This window comes from Hyperolius riggenbachi, chromosome 2 (assembly GCF_040937935.1).
Source record: "Hyperolius riggenbachi isolate aHypRig1 chromosome 2, aHypRig1.pri, whole genome shotgun sequence".
Taxonomy (NCBI): domain Eukaryota; kingdom Metazoa; phylum Chordata; class Amphibia; order Anura; family Hyperoliidae; genus Hyperolius; species Hyperolius riggenbachi.
This window is the reverse complement of record NC_090647.1, coordinates 504,489,542-504,509,350: the sequence shown is the minus strand read 5'-3', so window position 1 is coordinate 504,509,350 and position 19,809 is coordinate 504,489,542.

The following is a 19,809-nucleotide window of genomic DNA, read 5'->3' as shown; positions in this document are numbered from 1 at the left end:
AGGAACAATTTGGCTGAATTTAAAGCAAACCTGAGAAGAAGGAACGTTTACAAGTTACTTGCCTATGAAGCTGTAAGCCTCTGGATGGTCCAAGGGCTTTCCTGATCCTCTCCTGAAGACTCTCTTCTTCTCCATGACTCCACTGTGGCACTGGACTGTGGTTTTGAGTGACTTAAAGTGAATCAGAGATAAACCTTTACTCATTGCATAATTGTGTTCCTTTCATATAGTTTATAGAGCATTCCTCAAGCCAAATACTTATTTTGTTGTTGTTTTAATAGTAGTAGTAATGTAGCAAGGGCTTATGGGAGCTCAGTCTGGGCAGGAGGAAGAGGAGGTGTTACTAGCCAGAGATTTCAGAGGCAGAGGGGAGGACGGAGGATGAGAGGGGAATGAAGTTCTCACAGGCTGAGGGCTGGAGATGCAGATCAGCTTGCCTGTGTGTAATGTTTACAAGCAGAACATGGCTGCTCTCATTGTATCACGGGAAGAAATAATTATATTCTGTTGAAGCTGTTTGCAGCTAGATGTGCTGTGTAAACCATCTAAACTTTAGATAAGTTATATAGACAAGTTACTAGTTATAGTTAGTTTTTCATCTCGGATCTGCTTTAATAGCCACTCATCAGGCTTTCTGCTGGAGGCACTATATCGGGGGGGGGGGGGGGCATATGAAGTGGTTAGGTTAGTGTTAGGAGTAGGTGGAGAGAGGTTAGTGTTAGGAATAGGTGGGGTGATGTTATTGTTAGGACTGGAGTGTTAGGTTAGGTGTAGATAGGGAAGGGTTAGTGGAAAAATTAGGTTACAGAGGAGGATAGTAGAATAGCAATATCATTGTCAATATTCTATTATTGGAAATTGAAAATAGTAGACTATTGGTAAGAATACCAATAGTCTACTATTTGCATTACCTTATACCCATTTCAACATGCACCCCTATGTATGCATACAGCTATTTAGTTCCCACCTTCAATATCATGCTTATGACCTTAAAAAATTCTCTCTGAATTAAGAACAAATAATACACATTTCTTTTGTATTTTTCTTTTCTTTTAGCTGTACAGAACAGATATAATTATTATTCTGTGCGCTAGTTTTACAAATGAGCATCTGGATCTCTTTGTCTCCAAAGTAGAAAAAAAACAAACCCAAGCACAACAGTCCTTAGTTTCTTTCTGGCATTAGAATAAAAATTATTACTGATTAAATAATGGATAATTAAATAAGATGAATGTAATCCACACAATGAAGAACATAAAGTACTTAAGAAAAAAAAATATATAGCATAATATTTATTATAGTGTTCAATAACACTCAACAGAAAAGAATATTTTCCTAAACACTGAAACACACTAATAAAACAAAAGAGATAAAGAGAACTAAACAAAGAAAAAAGTGGAGGCAGATGCATTAAGTGGGAAGCCAACAGGAAAATACAGCAAAAGTAATTATTAATCTGAGTATCGTAATGATCATCAGCTAATTGACAATAAAATATAATTTTTTTTAAAATCACTATTTTTTACCGTTAAGAAACTAAATATATATTGGATTTGGATTAATTTGCTAATATTTATCAAAAAAATCAAAATAGAAGAAAAAAGAAGAAAAAATGATCAAATCTCTGAACCACCTGTTGTATAGTCTCAAATAACCGCTTCATTTCAAAATATTCCAACAGCATAAACCATTCAAAACGATAAATAATCGACCTCCCTACTTGACCATTAATATTGTCATATGTATATAATATTCAGGGTTCTGTGAGAACTCCTGCAATTCTCGAACCCGGGTTCAAAAATGTAATATTACCGCATACTCAAGTATAAGCCAATCCGAGTATAAGCCGACCCCCTAACTTTTACCTTAAAAAAAGCAGGAAAAATAGGTCGTCCCGAGTATAAGCCGGGGGGGCAGGAAATGCCACAACTATAACACCACTCAAAACCAACTCATACACAGGAAAAGCAGCATAAAGTTAGCAGATAGCAATAACAGGTTTACAAAATGAATGGTAAATTAATTGTAAAGGTCATAACCATAGTATTTGCAGCTAAACAAAAGCAAATTAAGCAACTGACAAGTAGTCGACCACAGTGACCATCACCTCAGAACCACAAGTTACAGCACAAAACACCATGCTGGCAGTTTACCTCACACCACAAAAACCTCCTCACCTCAGAACTGCAATAACAATATGCCATACTGCACGTGAGTTACATCCTGGATGCCCCATATGCTGGTGGTATTATGGTGCAGCTGATTTTTTTTCTCCCACAAGTCCCCCTCTCCCCCCAGAGCATGCAGGACATATGTGCCCCCAAGTGCCTCCTCGTACCTTGCCTGTGCCCTCCCCCTGAGTCGCTTACCCCCGCCGGAGAGCGATGCGTCAGTTCCGGGATGGTAATATGAAGAGCGGTACTCAGTGTTCAATCGTGCTGCCTGAAGGAGTCTCTGCTCTATGACGTCCTGCAGCAGTGCATGTAATTAGAGGCCCCACTAAGGGGCATGTAATTAAAGGCGCCACTAAGGGGCATCACAGAGCGTAGACTCCTTCAGGCAGCGTGGTCCGATAATTGAACACTGAATACCGCTCTACATACTACTGTTTTGGAACTGACGCATAGCTCTCCGGTGGGAGTAAGCGACTCAGGGGGAGGGGAGAGCCGATCACATTCTGTTAAATTGTAGCAGCATCATTATTTAGTATGTGTGTAGCAGGGGACACTGGCGGAGGAGTCGGGGGGAACCGCTCACATACCCTTGAATTGTAGCCGCACCATTATTTATCCTGCATATGGCGGAGGGCACAGGCGAGGTACAAGGAGGCACTTGGGGGCACATATGTGCTGCACTAGACTCGAGTATATGCCGAGCCCCCACTGTTGGCCCACTTTTTTGGACCCAAATTCTCGGCTTATACTCGAGTATACTGTATATGGTAAGTGCATTCAAAAAGGAGGCAAAAATCGAATGCATCAAACAAGTGCTCCGTACAATTGTGCAAACCTGTGCAAAGATCATAAGATCCCAACACCGCCTGTTGTTTATAGTCACGAATAACAGCTTTATTTCAAAATATTCAACAGCATAAAACTATTTAAAGATCATATCATACAAAGTATTTCATGACTAAACATAAACCTACCTAAACTCACTAAAGTGCCTATGTAATGAAGCAGCATTCAAATGTACTGGCTAAACATGGAATGGAGTGCAATAGAGAAAACAACTCCGGGTATGTTCCTTAAAGTGACACTGAAGAGAAGAAAAGCTTTTGATATAATTAATTGTATGTGTAGTACGGATAATTAATAGAACATTAGTAAAAAAAAAAGCCTCACATTTTTATTTTCAGTTATATAGCTTTAGCTTTTTTATAACATTGCATCATTCTGTTATATTTGCAATTACAAACTACACACCATATTTTAAAGTATGAAACAGAGCAGAGCTATGAATCTTTGAACTCCCCTGCAGTAACACCTTATTTAATGCTGCAGTTTGTTTCTTTGATGTATAAAGTGCTTCATAAAATAGTACTGTCTTCAAAGTTGGTCTTTGCAAAGTTGGCTCTTTTGCATAGACAGCAACTGAAGTTTCTCAACTCCTATAACTTCCTGTACTGGAGACAATATGAGACTCTGTTCTTTTCTGCTAATGTTCTATTTCCTAGCTGTACTACAATTATGTCATACGTTTATTTTCACGTCAGATTTCTTTTAATGCAAGTCCGTGTATTACATTACATCCTAGTGCCTGGCAGAGGTCTGGGAAATATCCCCAAAAGCACCCCACAAATATCACAGGAATGGACACCCGCCCCTGAGAAATTGGGTGTTGATTCAATTTCTCACAATCAACACCCCATTGGATGACACAGACAGATAGATAGATAGATCATTGGCCCTTTTTTTATATTTCATTACAGTTAAAATCCTTTTGTTTATTTATTTTTTTAAGATGCTTTATACAAAAGTTTGGTCATCTTTTTTGAACACTAAAATGTATGTATGACTAAAAGATTTTACAGCCACTACCATTGACCAATTTGTGCAGGTACTGCTTTCCGATCTGGATTATTCCCATCATTTCAGGTGATCCTGAAAGCTACATGCAACTTCCAGGATCACTAATAAGAGACAGTGATTGAATGTGTGTACTTAACTCTACTATTAGTAAGAAGAGCATTCTGAGAGCTATCTGACAGTTTTAGGAATCCTGATCGGATTATGAATTACAATGGAATGAGATTCATTAATAACACTGGGGCTGGTTGCACACTATAGTGGTGTGATCGCTCAGCTTGCTGGACAACAGCACCGCTGTGGTCTGAGGAAGTCACACTGCGTGTTATAGCTTCGGTGTGACTGTTAAAGTGAACCTAAAGCCGATCAAAAAAAATGAGATTAACTCACCTGGGGCTTCCCTCAGCCCCCTGCAGCCGATCGGTGCCCTCGCAGCTCCGCTCCGATGCCTCTGGACCCGCCGGCGAACACTTCCGGTTTGGCCGTCACCGGCCGACAGGCATGGGAACGCGAGTGATTGTTCGCGTTCCCAGCCTGTATATCACCCCCTATGCTGCTATTGCGACCTCCTGGCCACAATAGCAGCATAGGGGGCGATATACAGGCTGGGAACGCGAACAATCACTCGTGTTCCCATGCCTGTCGGCCGGTGACGGCGAAACCGGAAGTCGTCGCCGGCGGGTCCAGAGGCATCGGAGCGGAGCTGCGAGGGCACCGATCGGCTGCAGGGGGCTGAGGGAAGCCCCAGGTGAGTTAATCTCATTTTTTTTTATCGGCTTTAGGTTCACTTTAAAAAACATGGGGACTTCTGGCTGACTTCCGGAAATCGCACTGTAATGCGCTGCAACTTCTAGGTTACCCTGCACTTCCACCGCATTGTGTCACACAGCGGGTACTTGTCCTGTCCCAAAGCGACTAATGGCCATTGCAATGAGCTGGAGCGGTGGGGGAGAGTACCGCGATGCAACGCTACATGTGTGAAAGGGACCACAATTGCAAACAAATTTGTGTTGCCACTGGTGGCTCCAGCTTCAAATTTTTGGTAGGGAAATGGGGGAGGGAACAAAGGGGGCATGATGGCTGGCTGGTGGGTCCTATCGGAGTGATTAAAATCAATGTTTTTATGGTGAACTTTAGATATTTTTTGCTTAACTCAGGTGGTAAAATTACGGCTAACTAGTTCAGCAATGATAGGAACCAAATGTAAACATCACAAACAGTTCTTGCAAGGATTCTGAGGTATTTAAGGCACATAGATAAGACGCTTGGTAGACTTAAAATGTACCAGAGATGACCTGTGACATGGTGAAATAGACATGTGCATGTACAGTGGCAAGCAAACAGACGCTTATGCTGTGCTCCTTTTATTTTTGCCCTGCCTGAAAGTTTATAATTAGCTATGGAACTCAGACGCGTATCTACCAGCTTGCATATATGGCACTTGCCCTAGGCACTCACTTCTCCAAACAACTAGGGGTGCAGACTGACCGTATCATCCGTAGTCATCACAGGCACCGTCATTAGCAAGTGATCGGCACCTGAGTTCCTCCACAGTACAGTTTCTAGGCTAAAATGCACCCAGGGCGAGGGTGTAAAAATTGCGCCGCCCCCCCCCCTGCCGCAAGGTATGGGTGCCCGCAGTATAGGTTAGCCAGGTATAGTTGTACTCAGTATAGATTCCCCCAAAATAGGTACCCTGTATAGGTAGCCAGCTATAGGTCCCCCCAGTATAGGTAGCCAGGCATAGGTGAGCCAGTATAGTTGCCTCCGGTATAGGTTAGCCAGGTAGGTGCCTCCAGTATAGGTAGCCAGGATAGTTGCCCCCAAGTATAGGTTACATAGGCAGGCATCCCGGTATAAATTAGATAGGTAGTAGGTGCCCCAGTACAGGTTAGCTAGGTGGGTGCCTCTAATATAGGTAGCCAGAATAGTTCCCCCCAGCATAGGTTAGATAGGTAGATGCCCCAAGTATAGGTTAGTTAGGTAGGTGCCTCCAATATAGGTAGCCAGTATAGTTGTCACCTGTATAGGCTAGCTAGGTAGGTAGGTGCCCCCAATACAGGTTAGATAAGTTAATGCTCCCACTATAGGTTAGATAGGTAGCTGCCCCCCAGTATAGGTTAGACAGGTAAGTGCCCCCCTGTATAGGTTAGATTAGGTAGCTGCCCCCTCAGTATAGGTTAGATTAGGTAGCTGCCCCCCAGGTTAGATAGGTATCTGCCCCCCAGTATAGGTTAGATAGGTAGCTGCCCCCAGTATAGGTTAGATAGCTGCCCCCCCAGTATAGGTTAGATTAGGTAAATTGATACGTGGGATGGAAGGTCTCGCTTACCAAGAAAGGTTAGATAAACTGGGTTTATTTAGTCTAGAGAAAAGACGCCTTAGAGGAGATCTAATTAACATGTATAAATACATTAGAGGGCAATATAATAGCTTGGCGGATGAGCTTTTTGTCCCTAGGCCTTTTCAAAGGACTAGAGGACATGAGCTGCGCATGGAGGAAAAACGTTTTAGCCATTTATTTAGGAAAGGGTTCTTTACAGTAAGAGTGGTTAAGATGTGGAATGCATTGCCACAGGAAGTCGTTATGGCAAACTCTATACCTGCATTTAAAGGGGGCTTAGATGCTTTCCTTGCGTTGAAAGACATCCATGGCTACAGTTACTAGGTTATGCCTAATGATGTTGATCCAGGGATTTTATCTGATTGCCATCTGGGGTCAGGAAGGAATTTTTCCCATTTGGGGCTAATTGGACCATGCCTTGTAAGGGTTTTTTCGCCTTCCTCTAGATCAACAGGGGTATGTGGGGGACGGGCTGGAGTTGTACTTTGTACTGGTTGAACTCGATGGACGTATGTCTTTTTTCAACCAAAATAACTATGTAACTATGTAGGTAGCTGCCCCCCAGTATAGGTTAGATTAGGTAGCTGCCCCCCAGTATAGGTTAGATTAGGTAGGTGCCCCCAGTATAAGTTAGATTAGGTAGGTGCCCCCCAGTATAGGTTAGATTAGGTAGGTGCCCCCCAGTATAGGTTAGATTAGGTAGCTGCCCCTCAGTATAGGTTAGATAGGTAGGTGCCCCCAGGATAGGTTAGATTAGGTAGGTGCCCCCCAGTATAGGTTAGATTAGGTAGGTGCCCCCCAGTATAGGTTAGATTAGGTAGGTGCCCCCCAGGATAGGTTAAATAGGTATGTGCCCCCCAGGATAGGTTAGATAGGTAGGTGCCCCCAGGATAGGTTAGATAGGTAGCTGCCCCAGTATAGGTTAGATTAGGTAGCTGCCCCCAGTATAGGTTAGATTAGGTAGGTGCCCCCCAGTATAGGTTAGATTAGGTAGGTGCCCCCCAGGATAGGTTAGATAGGTATGTGCCCCCCAGGATAGGTTAGATAGGTAGGTGCCCCCCAGGATAGGTTAGATAGGTAGCTGCCCCAGTATAGGTTAGATTAGGTAGCTGCCCCCCAGTATAGGTTAGATTAGGTAGGTGCCCCCCAGTAAAGGTTAGATTAGGTAGGTGCCCCCCAGGATAGGTTAGATAGGTATGTGCCCCCCAGGATAGGTTAGAAAGGTAGGTGCCCCCCAGGATAGGTTAGATAGGTAGCTGGGCCAATATAGGTTAGGTAGGTGCCTCCCATGATGGAGGGGGGAGCCGCAGCCGCGGGGAGGGCAGCCCGACCTCTCCCTCCCTTCCACTCCCCGGGCCGCCCTCCGTGCGATCTCCCCTCAGACTGCAGAGTAATGCAGCAGGGAAGCGCTATAGAAAACTACTCACCTCCCTGGTTCCAATCGCTGCTCTCTCGCCGCCAGTCTCCTCTCTCTGCATAGACGCTGATACACACACACGATGCTTCCTGTTTAGCCGGAAGCAGCGTGTGTGTGTATCAGCGTCTATGGAGAGATGAGACTGGCGGCGAGAGAGCAGTGATTGGAACCAGGGAGGTGAGTAGTTTTCTATAGCGCTTCCCTGCTGCATTACTCTGCAGTCTGAGGGGAGATCGCACGGAGGGCGGCCCGGGGAGTGGAAGGGAGGGAGAGGTCGGGCTGCCCTCCCCGCGGCTGCGGCTCCCCCCTCCATCATGGGAGGCACCTACCTAACCTATATTGGCCCAGCTACCTATCTAACCTATTTTCTATAGCGAGTTTTCTATAGCGCTTCCCTGCTGCATTACTCTGCAGTCCGAGGGGAGATCGCACGGAGGGCGGCCCGGGGAGTGGAGGGGAGGGGAGGAAGAGGTCGGGCTGCCCTCCCAGTGGCTGCGGCTCCCCCCTCCATCACAGCGCCCCCCTCCCAGCAGCGCTCAGGGCGCCCGCACGGGCCGCACGGCCATAGAAACGGCCCTGTTCCTCCATCACATCAGCAAGTTTTGCACAGCAGCTTTTCTGAAGTCTGCTGTGGAATCAGTCGGCTCACTGATGGCAAATTACAGCTATAAAACACTTTCCTAAGCAGATACCTGGACCTTTTACTGTGAGAGGAAAAGATAAAAAGGTCAATAGCTCATGTATTTTCACTTTAGGACTCTTGAGACACTGCAATTGAGCAGAGACTATGAAACATTAAATCTGCTTTGTAAATGTTTATTCATAAAATAAAACCTTGAGATATCTAAAAGCGTCATTTTAGGAGTAGAAGGACAGATCCAATTGTTTATCTCATTAGTGTATTTTCATCTCTGGTTCACTTTAACAACTACATAGACTCAGCCTGGCATGGATAGTTTGTTTACAAATCCCAACCTTTTCACTGTACACCGCTGGAGCCTGGAAACAGTTAACGGTTTGTTACTGAGCAGGGGAGCACTATGGGTGGCACAATGATACCCATTGGGGGCCAGTGCCCCAGCACACACACCAAGGTAGCACCGCCCACATGTGTAGCACCTGTGTCCATTCAAACGCAGAACATTTATTTTGCACTTTTCTCCTGGCGAACTCCAAGCGCCAGAGCCGCAGCCACTAGGACACGCTCTATAGGCAGTGGCAGTTTTAGGGAGACTTGCCCAAGGTCTCCTACTGAATAGGTGCTGGCTTACTGAACAGGCAGAGCCGAGATTTTAACCCTGGTCTCCTGTGTCAGAGGCAGAGCCCTTAACCATTACATTATCCAGTCCATTTAGGGCAAAGCCCCACTAAAAGCAGAAATTCCTTTATGTAGACCTACACAAACACCCAAAACAACAGCACACAGCGGTAATGAAATAAACGAAAGAATTAAATGGAGCTTTGTATTTTCAGCCTGACATGCCATGATCTATGATGGTAGGAACACGTGTGCGATTTTCAGTTTGTTTAGGCAAAATGCAAATGACACAATTTATCAGTAGGTGAGACAATCATGTGCTGACTACCTAAGCATAAAAGCGAAGGTGCGTTGTCAGCAGTTACCCGTGCATTTAATAGCATGGCGCTTTGAACATACTGAACGCCATCTACCATTTGTCAAGCCACTCTGCTCCCTTCTTTATTCCCCGGTGAATTCATTTTTTTATAAAATGGCAAGAGTTTGGGATGAAGTTACACAATGCACTTCTACAAAGAAACGTATCAATTTATGCTTCCCGGGCTGTCATCCTGCAGCCTTCCCCGTGTGTCAGAAAGCCCTCAAGGTATGGAGTGTTTAGAAATATAATAGCCTTAAGAAATATATTTATGAGCATCACTTAGAGAGTTGAGTTGAATAATCCTGGTTCCCTTTCGCACACATTAAAGTGAAAGCTTGTTCAGAGCCGCAAAGCTGCCAGAGGAGCCAAAGAATGGATGACATTTTTTTTTTTAAGCGGGATTAACATGTCTGCATTAAAAACATGGAAGGGAGTCTATCATAATGCATTGCAGCCAAGGGCTGATGAGAGTATGTATGTGGGCAGAATAGAGAGGTTGTTTTATTTATTTTTTAACTAGCATCAGTATTGCGGTTGAATACATTCCCCCATAGGAAAATGTTGTATTTGTACTCGCTTGAAACTGCACACAGCCCCTCCTGTGCAGCCGAACACAAACACCTCCTATTTAGAATTCCTCCTGTGTAGCTGCATGGACTCTTCTTCATAAAAGTCGACTTTCAGAGTTCTCTGTGCGTCTAAACTGTCACTGCTGCTCAAATGATAACTCCAGTTTTAAAGAGGAACTGTCGCGAAAATCTCAAAATTTAAAACACATACAAATAAGAAGTACATTTCTTCCAGAGTAAAATGAGCCATACATTACTTTTCTCCTGTGTTGCTGTCACAGTAGGTAGTAGAAATCTGACATTACCTACAGGTTTTGGGTTAGTCCATTTCTTCATGGGGAATTATTTTTAAAGACATTCCCTGAAAAAGATTTATACACTGATGCTGGCCAGCCTCCCTGCTTACCGTACACTTCTCTGGCAGTTGGTCGGAGCAACTGCCATTCACTAAGTGCTTTTAAAAAATAAAGAAAACCCTGGGAACCCCTCATGAGAAGATGGGCTAGTCCAAAATCCGTCTGTAATGTCAGATTTCTACTACCTACTGTAAGTGACAGCAACATAGGAGAAAAGTAATGTATGGCTAATTTTACTCTGGAAGAAACATACTTCTTATTTGTATATGTTTACATGTATTTAAAATTTTAAGGTTTTCACGTGGCTAAATATATATCTATATAATTATACGGCATATGCCATTAATACATCTTTAAAGGTAACCTAAGACGAGAGGCATCTCAGGTTTAATACTTATATGGGGCTTCCTTAAAGAGAACCTCCGACCAAGAATTGAACTTTATCCCAATCAGTAGCTGAAACCCCCTTTTACATGAGAGATCTATTCCTTTTCACAAACAGACCATCAGAGGGCGCTGTATGGCTGATATTGTGGTGAAACCCCAAGAAACAAAGAAATTCTGAGTACGTACTTTTGGCAGTTTCCTGTCTGTGAACCATGATGCATTATGGGAAATAGCTGTTTACAGCTGTTTCCAACTGCCAAAACAGCAAGCAGCAGCTACATCACTTGCCAGCAGTAAAAATGTCACCATGTGATAAATGTCAGAATATAAATCAGGGATTTAAAATATTTTACAATGGGCAAACACTGACTAAATCATTTATACATAATTATTGTAAAAATGAAGCACTTTTTTTATTACATTATTTTCACTGGAGTTCCTCTTTAAGCCCCATTATGGCCACTCGTCACTCGCCGTCTTCCCAGGTAGCTCTTGTCCCCGGCAATACAGTCTGAAAACCTGGCAGAGTTGTGCTTTGTCGCATATGCGTGGCCCGGCCAGAAACGCTCCTTTGTTGCGCTCCCGTCCCTGGGAGCGTTCTGTGCTTGCGCAGTATGTGAACACTGGCGTGGTGTGAACAGCAACAGCGGCAATTCCGTGCGTCGAGATGACGGTAAGCCACGTTTTTGGTACCAGCAGTCTCTGGTCCTTAAAGAGACACTGAAGTCTCTTTTTTGTACCTTATTTTCTTCCTAAGTTCTCTTCAGCATTAAATTCTAAGCAGATTCGTCACATTTCCGTGGCAGAACAAGTTATTATGGCCCAGAAATAGACCTGCAAAGTTCCACGGCTTTGCAGGTCGCAGATTTTGCTGACCGGGGAGGCGGAGCTTTGCTCAGTAGCTATGCCTCCTATCCAGTCAATCTCTGCCTCTCCCCTCTCAGTGAAAGAAAACTGAGAGGGGCGGGGAGAGGCAGAGATTGACTGGAGAGGAGGCAGAGCTACTGTGTACAGCTTTGTCTCTAACAGGAAGGAAGATCTGTGAGCCCAGGAACTTTGCTGGGCTATTTCTGGGCTATAAATCACTCATTCTGCCGCGGTAATGTGGTGAATTAGAATAGAATTAGAATTTAATGCTGAAGAGGGCTTAAAGGAATACTTAAGTCATTTAAAAAAATGACTTTTACTCACCTGGGGCTCCCCTCAGCCCCCTGCAGCTGAACGGTGCCCTCGCCGTGTCCCTCCGAAGCGGCTGGTCTCGCTGGCGGCCACTTCCGGTTTGGCCGTCACCGGCCGACAGGCTGTGAACGCGGCTGATTATCCGCGTCACCGGACGCAATAGCATTGTAGAAGGCGCTATTGCGTCCGGGGATGCGGATAATCAGCCGCGTTCACAGCCTGCCGGCCGGTGACGGCCAAACCGGAAGTGGCCGCCGGCGAGACCAGCCGCATAGGAGGGACACGGCGAGGGCACCGTTCAGCTGCAGGGGGCTGAGGGGAGCCCCAGGTGAGTAAAAGTCATTTTTTTTAAATGACTTAAGTATACCTTTAAGAAGAAAATATGGTTAAAAAAAGAGACTTTAGTGTCTCTTTAACTGCTGGTACTGAAGTGGTTATTTAAACAAGCGCCTTTTTAAAATGTACTCATAACAAGGGGTGTTTCCTCAATGTAGTTGTGCTTCAGAACTGTAAATTGTGCAGCTGCTGCTGAGCTTCCTTATTGGAACTGATTGCAAGCATGATTTTCTGGGATTTATTTCTGGTCCACTCAGATCAGCTAGTCAAATTCTATCCCTGCATGTATTTTAATATGTCCCAACAACAGCCTATCCAGCTATTCTGCTGACAAGCACTGCAGCCATAATTTACAGTGTTTCAATGGGTGGAGAACACTTCATAAATTCTGGGTAACCAGTGTTAGTCACCGTCACGAATGGCACACAGCTTTGTTTGGTCGATGCGAATCACCATTTTTATATTTGAGATGATTGCAGATTTAGCTATTGTAAAAATATTTATTATTTGCTGTTAGCATACTCTGGTACATATCCCACTGTTAGCAGTAAAGACTTATTAAAGAGAACCCGAGGTGTGTTTAAAGAATGTTATCTGCATACAGAGGCTGGATCTGCCTATACAGCCCAGCCTCTGTTGCTATCCCAAACCCCACTAAGGTCCCCCTGCACTCTGCAATCCCTCATAAATCACAGCCATGCTGTGAGGCTGTGTTTACATCTGTAGTGTCAGTCTCAGCTGCCCCCCCGCCTCCTGTATAGCTCCGGTCCCTGCCCCCGTCCCTTCCCTCCAATCAGCAGGGAGGGAAGGGATGCAGGCGGGGACTGGAGTTCTGCAGGAGGCGGGGAGAGCAGCAGACTGACACTATAGAGATAAACACAGCCAGCTCTGACAAGCTGTTTGTCAGAGGCTGGGCTGTATAGGCAGATCCAGCCTCTGTATGCAGATAATATTCTTCAAACCCACCTCGGGTTCTCTTTAAAGTTCAGTAGAACTATAAAATAGAACTCTGTTGTTTGCCCTAATATAACTCCACTGTAAAAATAATTACTACCCTACAAAAGCTATTTTAGCTTGAGGCTCCGTTCACACTCTGGCATTTTCATGGTGCCTCGGCAATGAAAGTCTTTGGGGCCTTTTATACCTGTGTGTTGGGATATGCCATGGCGGAAGTGTCATTTTGATGGCTCGGCTGCTGTGAGCGCACACATGCATTGTCAGGCATCTTCAGCAGCAACGTGCCTCGAACCGGAAGTCATGTGGAGATATTTTAAAGCGGCCACCGCATGTATTACTGAGTGGCGGTAATGTGGTGTTTCCACAGAAATCCGATTTCCGTTTTCCGATTTCTGAGTTCCGATTGGAATTGCGGCAATTTCATTTCCGTTGAAGTCTGTAGGAGCATCCCTACTGACCAGCCAGAGGCGTATCTAGAGGGGTACAGATATGGCTTATGCCGTGGGCTCCACAGCACCATGCCTGCCCCTGTGCTGCACCTCCATGCACTTAGACCTCAGATCAGATTCATTCTGTTAACTGGGGAGCATGGATACTTAATTTATGTATGTAGGGCACGCTTGGCTTAGCGTTTGAAAAGAGGACAGAGAGGCAATAAGAAGAAATATTTCCCCAAAAAATAACTACAGCAATATCGCGATCCAAAAATATAGGCAACCATAACATGTACGTGAGAAAGGATGCTGTTTTTAGATGGGAAGGGGGCTCTGACTAGGGGGAAGGGGGGCACAATTTCAGTGTTTGCCATAGGCACTATATTACTCAGATACGTCCCGGTGGCCAGCAAAACCTTAATTATATCCTATTTATCAGACAGCGGTCCTGTTTATCACATTAAAAGATGAACAGGGAGTCTTGGGAACTGATACGAAGGGAGACCTGGCTTGATTTTTCCAAGACAAAAAAAAATCTAAATTTGTCTGTTTTTTTATCATTCTAACTCTTTGAATCTTCTGGTTAATCCGAGATGCTGTTTTCATTCATAACAAGCTCTGGTTACGTGTTTTCCCAAGAAGCCTCAGACATGTTTTAAGAGTGTCAGCTTCTAACATTAACCTAAAATTATTGATCAAATTCATCCTCAACACAACTGGCAAAGGCAATGGAGCCGCGAGAGGCATAATAATGAAAAAGAACCTCATTGTCTTTAGATATTTATAACATCCCAGCTGTGAGATGCAGGGAATCCATGAATAATTTTCATGCACTCCGGCATAACTACTGTACAACAGATTCACAATTTATGTAGTAATTTTATAAATCACGTAAGTCTTGTGGTAAAAGGTAGTTCTGCAGGAAATGGCTAAATTTAGTGTTCACCATTCTGCGGAGAGACTTCAGAGCAATGAGGATGTCATTTGGTGCTTGTTCAGGACTGAGATGTGGCAACTAGCGAATTTTCTTAATTAAAGGATGTAATTATTTTAGGATCATTTCTTATTCTTCAAGTTCTGTGGAAAGGGGATCACTCATTAATCGTGCAATTGGATTTAATCTTTGTTTTTATGCAGAAGGAAGCCTTGCCAAACATTACTATGCTTTACAGATTCTTCTCTTTATGTCTACTGTTGGAATGTCTTAGGTGTATTGTGTTTTTTTTTATAATTCCTACACAATTTTAATTGGTATTCCAGACATTTTACATTACAGATCGCCGTAATTCAGATCACAATATTTCATACCTCATCTTAACAATTAAATATATTAAAAGTGAAACGACACTTTCGTTAAAGCTCATGGGAAGTGGAAAAAACAAACAATCAAAGAAACAGATACTTTCCTAAGGAGAGTAGGGATGGTCAGAAATGCCGATTTCTGATTCTGCAGAAATTCCGATTTCCGTCAATGCTGATTACTGACTCCGCGGATTTCCAATCGGTTGCCGATTTCCGAGTTTGGATTTCCGATTTCCAAGTAGTGTTTTTTTTTGGGTCATTTTTGCATTCTCTGATTCGTCAAATACTTCAGAGTTGACTCTAAATTCTCTGATTGGTCCAATGCTTCCGAGTTCTGTGATTGTGCTAAAATTAATGAGTTGTGGTAATGCAGTATTTCCACAGATATACGATTTCCGAGTTCGGATTTCTAAATAATTTTTTGGGGTCATTTTTGTCATTCTCTGATTGGCTAAATACTTCTGAGTTTTTTCTACTTTTGCTGATTGGTCCATTGCTTCCAAGTTCTGTGATTGGTTTAATATTACCGAATTGCATTAATGCAGTATTTCTGCAGAAATCCGATTTCTGGGTTCAGTTTTCTGAGTTCCAGAGATTGGAAATTTGGAAATTTAAATTCCGCAAAATCAGAATGAGCATCCCTAAAAGAGAGGGAAGGCTCTGCTTCCTATAAAGCCCTCCAGCTCCTCTCACGGTCCCCTCGTTCCAGTGCTGTCACCCCCGGTAGCAGTAATTAACCAATTGGTCGAATAATGCTTTCTGCCGCTGCAGGAGGCTTCTGGGGTCTTTGGGTCTTTGAGAGCCCGAGTGTTTCGTACTGCACCTGCACTAGGGTGCTCTCTCACATGAGCCGCCCATCTTCATGAGCACTCAGGCTGCCGAAGACTTCTGAAGTCTCCTGCAGTGGGGTATTCAAAAGGGGGTGACAGTACTGGAACGAGGGGACCAGGAGAGGAAGGGACGGCTCTATAGGACCCAGAGTCTTTCTTCGCCTTAGGTAAGTATCTCATTGTTGTTTGTTTTTGTTTTTTCACTTCCAATTAGCTTTAGAGGTCAATTATCATAAACAAAAATTTTAACATTTGAAATACATACATATACATTTTATAATTGTTTATAAATTTCTTTTAGAGTAAAATTCTTTATAAATTACTTATTTATTTATTTTTGATGGTGTTGTCACTGACAGTAGGCAATAAAAAGCTGACAGATCTGACAGATTTTGGACCAGTCCATCTCCTCATGGGAGATTCTTAGTGTTATTTGGAAAATATCTATACAAAGATCACAGTCAGCCTCCCTACATGATTGCACACTATTTTGGCAGTTGGACTGATCAACTGCCATTCAGTATGTGCTTTTGTAAATACCGGAAAATAACCCATGAGGAAATGCACTATTCCAAAACATGTCAGATCTGTCAGCTTTTCATTACCTACTGTAAGTGACAGACAGCAACATAGAAAAAAGTAATTTATACTGCATATTACTGTGGGGAAAATAAATGTAGTAGCAGGAATTTTAAAATCAAATGCTTTATTCAAATCCCCTTAACGCATACATATTGATGAGCATCAATAATAAAACCTTGATATAGTGTGCTGGGTCAGAGCGACGTACAGCGTTTTCTTCCTTTCTCAAGCTCAAGACACACTGCTCTGATCTGAACTTATCTTTGAATTTTTAGGATTAGACCACACTCAGGCGAAAGGCCACTAGGCCATGGCCTAGGGCACCACAGCAGCAAGGGCACCAAAGCAGCCGGCTAAACTGGTTAAGCATTTGCAAGCTTACAAATGCAGCAATGCAGTGAGATCAGGCAGGCGTCTTACCCCGGTACTCTGCTGCCAGCCGCCTGTGCAGCAACCACCTTGTTCTCCAAGCACATTTGCATTGTGGCTGGTGGCTATTGACTTGGGCAGCATTGGAGATGGAGAGGAAAAGGAAGCTTCTGCACTGGAGATGAAAGGAGAAATGAGTGACACTGATGGTTGCTGCGGTGTGAAGGTGAGCTGGCTACCTACTCAAAGGGGGGTGGGGGAGTAGAGATTAAGGGAGTCATCTAGCTACCTATACTGCAGGGAAGGGGGGAGGGATCATCTGGCTACCTATACTGGGAGGGGGGTCATCAGGCTATCAAACTAGAGGGAAGGGGGAGGAGTCATCTGGCTATCTATACTGGAGGGAAGGGGGAGGGTCAAATCGCTACCTATACTGAAGGAGGGTGGCTGGTAACAGTGGCCTTGTGTGGTAAAGAGTAGAAATCTGGCCCTGACCACCCTAGATCCACTGCCAGACCAGACATGGAGAACAAACCCATGCTTTCCTATACAGTAGTAGTATACAATGTGTTTTCACTGGATCCGGTTTTTTTTGCATTGTGATATCACAACAAATGTTCTAATTCTTGGGCTGCCCAAACTTTATGGACAGCAGATGCATTGCCATTTAACAGACACGTGGTACTTTTGACTCTGAAGACAGCGTAAAAGTCTCAACAGACCACGAGTGTGAGTACAGTGCACTGGATAACATTGGATACACTACCAGGCATACATGCAAAAAGGACAATGGGGAAATTAGGCATTGGAAATTGCCCCTAGTGGAATATCTGTGAAAAAATTACCAATATTCTACCAGTGGGTAGAGGTAATTCTTATAGTAAAATATCAGTTAATTTTACTAATGCTAAACCTTACCCTATTCTCATACAAGCCCTCCCTCTACTATCCCTAACACTAACTGACCCCCCACCCCACCAATGCCTAATCCTAACCATCTCTCCACCACACTGATGCCTAGCTGTAACTGAACCCACCACCGATGTCTAATCCTATCTGACCCCATACCCATTCCTAATTGCCCCTGTCAGGCATGTAGGGATATCCACTCACGAATCAGCTCCAATGCCCCAATCTACCTCCACTATGTGGCGCGTCCCCCCTTGAACGAGAGGTGAGAGACAACACCTACCCGACTTTGGTTACACCCAGGCCTTTAGTGTTCAAGGTATTGGAGCTGAATTCAGGGTGAGTGAATAAACGTCCAGGCCAAACAAGGATTCAGAGTTAGCAAAGTCCAGTAACAGTCCAGGGTCATACACGGGTAAACAGATATATCGCAGTACAGGAGGGCTAGGCAAAAGAGAGGTCAAGAATGGATCTGAGGTCAAACCAGGCAGCAGACAAAGAAGGTCTATAATAATAAATAATGCAATATAACAAGAACAGGTAAACAGAGCAACCAGCAACAAGCAAGCTAGAGCTATCACGGGCCAGATGCAAGTGTCACAGCAAGGTTTAAATATTGACAGCATCCAATCAGTGGCCGGCCATAAGCAAACAACAGCCAATAACACGCAGACATTAATCTTAAGTATCAGCTGACAGAGAGGTCAGCTGACACGGGTGGCAATACATGTCGGCTGAGCAACCAGTACTAACAGCAAAACATCCTGACATTGTCTCAGCAATAGCATAATAGTCAAGAGCACTGCCTCTGATGTGAGAGACCAGGGCTCAATCCCAGCTAAGGTCAGCATCATATATTATTAATATATATCATATATTACTATTTATTACAGCACGGTGGCGTAGTGGTTAGCTCTCTCGCCTTGCAGCGCTGGGTCCCTGGTTCGAATCCCAGCCAGGGCACTATCTGCAAAGAGTTTGTATGTTCTCTCCGTGTCTGCGTGGGTTTCCTCCGGGCACTCCGGTTTCCTCCCACGTTCCAAAAACATACGGATAAGTTAATTGGCTCCCCCTAAAATTGGCCCTAGACTACAGTACTTACACTACATAATATAGACATATGGCAATGGTAGGGATTATATTGTGAGCTCCTTTGAGGGACAGTTAGTGACAAGATATATATATACACTGTACAGCGCTGCGTAATATGTCGGCGCTATATAAATACTAAATAATAATAATAATAATAAACCCTGTGTCAGCTGACTCTACCTCTGTCGCCGCCTCAGACCATACTGCGGCCGAGAGGATCGATCCCTTACAGCCCCCTTGCCACCGACCCACTGATATCTATGCCGCCTTTGTCACTGTAAATGTAAAATATTATGTGCCATGAAAGTTTTGGTGCCCCACAGGCACTTATGGTAATTGGGGATATAAAGGTGAAGCACTCACTATTTCTAGCCACAGTTTGTATAGCGAGTGGTTCCGGCACCTGTTATTTTATAGGGCGCCTCCAGCAGCCATATTTCACAAATACCATGGGCGTCTATTGGGTGCCCAAACTCCTGCCTGTTTCCCACTACCAGCTCTGTCTTGTTCTGATGTAGTGTGAACCAATACAGTTTGACAAAGTTGAATTGAACATAAAAGTTGGCAATAGCAGTTCTAATTAGTGTTGGGCGAACATCTAGATGTTCGGGTTCGGGCCGAACAGGCCGAACATGGCCGCGATGTTCGGGTGTTCGACCCGAACTCCGAACATAATGGAAGTCAATGGGGACCCGAACTTTTGTGGTTTGTAAAGCCTCCTTACATGCTACATACCCCAAATTTACAGGGTATGTGCACCTTGGGAGTGGGTACAAGAGGAAAAAAAAATTTAGCAAAAAGAGCTTATAATTTTTGAGAAAATCGATTTTAAAGTTTCAAAGGGAAAACTGTCTTTTAAATGCGGGAAATGTCTGTTTTCTTTGCACAGGTAACATGCTTTTTGTCGGCATGCAGTCATAAATGTAATACATATAAGAGGTTCCAGGAAAAGGGACCGGTAATGCTAACCCAGCAGCAGCACACGTGATGGAACAGGAGGAGGGTGGCGCAGGAGGAGAAGGCCACGCTTTGAGACACAACAACCCAGGCCTTGCATGAGGACAAGAAGCGTGCGGATAGCATGCTTTGTACCACCATG